Here is a 4,454-nt window from a genome sequence, read left to right as displayed (position 1 = left end):
TTCTGAGGATCCCAAGGAACTTATTGAACTGAGGGTCTCTCTGGCTACTCATCAATCGTTGTGGAAATGGAACTTTTAGTTTTGTCACCACTAGTGCATCTTCCCTTGTCTCCTTTTTCGCATTTGGGTGGTAAGAACGACCTTGCTCATCATCTAGCATGGGCGTGCCTTCGTTGAGCACGACCTTGCTTCCGTCTAGCACGGTCGTGCCTTCGTTGTCTGCAAGGGCGTGCTGTTCTAAGCACGACCGTTCTGTTTCAGGCAGCATGGGCGTGCAGGGTGATGCAAGGGCGTGTTCCTTCTTCAGTACAGGCGTGCATGACTTATGTGTTTGTGTCCCATTCAAATTTTTCCCACTTCTTAGAGTAACGACATTGCATTGCTCCCTTGGATTAGGCTCAGGTTGAGATGGTAGTGTTCCCATCACTCTTTGACTCAAAAGATTCGTAATTTGCTCCAATTGTGCACTCATCTTAGAGGAGCTGACTTGTATTTCAGATTTGACCTCTGCGAACCTCGTATCAGTTCTCTCAATATGTTGGTCCAACTTGGATTCAAGCTCTGTCGTCCTTTTTATCAGAGTAATGCACATATTGCATCATCTGTTCTTGAAAGTTGGACTGAGATCTAGGAGCTTCTTTTCTTTCAGGTCTTGCTCTTTGACTTTGCACATGAGGAGGGCGATAAACACTTGAATTTTGACTTCCAAAGCCATTCCCCCAAGAGTTAGGAGGATTACTCCTCCACTCTGAACTGTGATTGCCCATGAAATTTGCCTCCTCTTGCTTAAATTCTGGGCTTGCAAGAGCTCTTACAAGTTGGTCTTGAGCCTTCATTAAAGATTTTAGTTGCTTTGCAAGGGTTGCCATTTGGTTCATTAGTGGCCTGCTGCTCTCTGCTTGGTAGACCAGAGTGGTCTCTTTCCTCTTAATGTTGTAAGAGTCAGCGGTGTGCCACTGAAAGCTAGAAGATACTATCTCATCTATCAGCTTGTATGCATCATCTGGATCTTTTCTTATGAGGGACCCTCTTGCTACGGCATCAATTGTAGCCCTGGTAGTGATTGATAGGCCACTGTAAAAAATTTGTACCTGTCTCCATGTCAGAAAATCATGATGAGGATATCTCCTCAAAAGCCCTCTAAATCGCTCCCATGCTTCGAATAAGGATTCTGATTCATATTGTTGGAAGCAACATATCTCTGTCATAAGCTTGGAGGAACTTGATGGGGAAAGTACTTTTCCAAGAATTGTTGAGTGAGATCCTCCCAAGTTCTGATGAAGTTGGCTGGGAGTGAGAAAAACCATGCATTCACCCTTTCAGATAATGAGAAGAGGAAAAGGCGGAGTCGAATAACATCGTTGGAGATTCCATTGTACTTGATGATATCCGTTAATTGGAAGAACTTTATCAGATGAAGATTGGGGTCTTCGTTAGGCATGCCTCCAAACTGTATCGAGTTCTGGACCATGGTTATGAGTGCTGGTTTCAATTCAAAATTGTTGGCCTCCACATTAGATGTCGCAATGCTTCCAGGAGTGCCTCTAGCAGTGGGTATCATGTAATCTTGAATTGTTCTCCTTCCCTCTGCCATTCATTGCTCTCTCACTTCTTTTCTTTGTTTACACGTTGTTCTCTCAATCTCCGGATCAAATAAACAAGCTGTAGAGCACTTAAAACGAGTGAGCATACATTAAAAGAAATTGCGAAATAAAAAAAATTAAATAAATACGAAAATAAAAAAAATTAACAATAAACAAACAAAATAAAATAAAACACAAATTGCTTAAATCAATTAAATTTGAGATTTTCTTAATATTGAAAAAGCAATCCCTTGCAATGGCGCCAAAAACTTGTTTGGAGGGCAAGTGTACCCATCGAGAAGTAATACATGATTCTTAAATTAAGTTCCCGAAATATCACCCCACAAGGATTGTTTTCCAATTACTAAGAATTTCCTAATTCAATTGTTTAAGCTTCAAAGATACGAGATTAATTAAAAACAAGATTTATAAAATCAATTATAAAACTAAGAACTAAGAGCAAGGAATACAAATGCACGTCTTGGTTGAACTTATCAGAGAGGAACCTAGGGCATATAGGTTTTCTCATTCAATCCTTTGTGTTATTTTTCTATTTAACTCTAAATTCGATTTCCTTGTGATTACCAATCATTCATACGAATACTATTAATACCTAATGGTCATGCAATATTAATATTCTTTTCTCTAAATTAACATCCTCAATGGTCATGCAAGACATCAATTTAAGAAAGCTTAAGAAACCTATAAACTTGTTAATTTAATAACGATTAGAAGAGAAAGATTGGTTTGGTCCACCTAATCCTTTGTCTCGTTTTACCCTATAGATCTATTAATTAACCGAGGTACAGTCGCCTGATGATACAATTAATTAGGATTAAAAAAAGAAGCGCAATAGGATAAAATCTAATCACAAAATGGAAATCAAATTTAAATTCAAATATCAAAATTGCATAAATCTGTGAACAATAGTTCTCATAGCCCTAGCTATGGACTTAGTTACTCATTCTAAAGAAAAGAACTAAAACAATCATAAATAAAGTCATAATCAAAAGAAATAGCAAACTAGAGTGTGAGATGTGTTCCCGGTCTTCAAGTATGATTGCTTGAAGCTCCAAGTCTCGCCAAGCATGTGCCAAGGATCCTGTGCAAGAGAGACGAGATCAAAATGTATTCTAGAGCCAAAGCCAAGATCAAAAAGGAATTTTTTTACGATGCATGAGATCTTCCCTTTTATAGGATTTGAAAACCCTAAAAACTATTCATAATTGGGCTTCCCGCAGATGAGCACGGCCGTGCAAGGTCTTAAGCACGACCGTGTATGGGCTCGAAGCACCCCGTGCTTATTGAATGGGTCTGAGCGTGCTGACTGTTGCGAAGCTCTAATCTTCCATTAATTTAGGCCCAGAATGCACCCAAAATCTACTTGCGGCCTCTTTATATCAAACTGCACAATTAATATATAAATTAATGTAAAACTCAAATAAAATAAAGGTCAAATATGAATATATGGGCTGTAAAAGAGGGCCTAATTACATACTTATCATGAGCCATTTGGTTCATGTCAGCAAAAGGAAGAGGGTTTGTAGTAGACTTCTCAGTCTAACCATCTTAATATATAGAATAAAAGTAGCCTAGATTACTAACATTTAACACATTTAACAATACCACCACATATTTATATCCATAGATTCAGCTTACAGTGATATATTCATATTAAGTATATCATAACAATTTAATCAATTTAGCACTTACCATAACATCATGTTAGCATTCACACAGCATAACAAACACACTTATCTCAGCAGTTATTTACAACTTAGCTTAACAGCCTATTATTTCATGCCGTATGACTCGCCTATAGCTCACCTAAGTATCATATGTCAAGATTTCCTACATCTGTCATGTCTGGAACCGAGGTGATCAAGCTCGTTCTCTCATAATCTAATGATTAGAAATTATGATATATGATTCACAGCTAAGAATCACATGCCTAACATGCACAATTGATACTTAACAACCTTACCCCGTACGTTTACCTACACCATGCTTTGATACCACTAAAATGTCATGACCCCTTTTTATAAGGAACCGAGAATATTATTTCTACACCACTTACTTATTTAAGATAGATAAATAATAGAGAATATAAGTATAAAATTCACTTCTTATTCAAAATAAAACAAAGTTCCTTACAACAAATATCCAATAGAACAACGTAATATTACATTTAGTTCATAATACTCAAAATACACAAAATTATACTACATAGCTCCCTCTGACTTTAATGCAAAATTACTCGACTCTAGCTTCTAACATTTCTCCACTAGCCCCTAAGCCTGTGAAGTAGATGTAACACCTGCTACATTTGCTCACGTACCATCGTACGATCATCGCAGTACACACGCACACAACAGCAAAGACAAAAATGCAAGGGTGAGTTTACAAAAATAAAATAAAATCATATATATATATATATATATATATATATATATATAGAGAGAGAGAGAGAGAGAGAGAGCAAAATATTACTCACAGCAACAACCCCATGCATTCCCAGCTCATCTAATCCACAACATGAAAATAGTTTCCAACTAGTTTCATAGCTTAAGTAATCTAGAAGGAACTGAGCCGGTCCGAGAGTGACCCATTCCAGTATCTGGATCTAGACAGCACAACTTAACATGCTCTATCGTTACACGTCTACCCACCTAAACATGTAACTCGGTTCTATAATGACGTAAGACATATATCTCAGCTAGATGTATCATGGCTAAAATCATTTCAACAGCTCAGCTAAGACATGTTTATAATAAATCAACCAAATATCAGTGTTATTAAATCAATTATCAGTAGTTACAACATAGAAAAATAACTTTCAAGTATAAAATCCTTTATATTTCAACTTTTATC

General features: G+C 37.0%; 1 non-coding gene across 1 annotated transcript; it reads left to right on the top strand.

Moving 5' to 3' along the window:
• The first annotated feature begins 1,107 nt into the window (after positions 1-1,107).
• LOC113873985 lies at positions 1,108-1,214 on the top strand. The gene has a single exon (XR_003506049.1). It is a non-coding gene; the product is annotated as a small nucleolar RNA R71 (small nucleolar RNA).
• The last annotated feature ends 3,240 nt before the right edge of the window (positions 1,215-4,454 follow it).

The sequence above is a fragment of the Abrus precatorius genome, unplaced genomic scaffold, assembly GCF_003935025.1.
Source record: "Abrus precatorius isolate BTA unplaced genomic scaffold, Abrus_2018 Scaffold7, whole genome shotgun sequence".
Taxonomy (NCBI): domain Eukaryota; kingdom Viridiplantae; phylum Streptophyta; class Magnoliopsida; order Fabales; family Fabaceae; genus Abrus; species Abrus precatorius.
The sequence above is the reverse complement of the archived record's forward strand: the minus strand, read 5'-3'. Positions and strand labels throughout refer to the sequence as shown.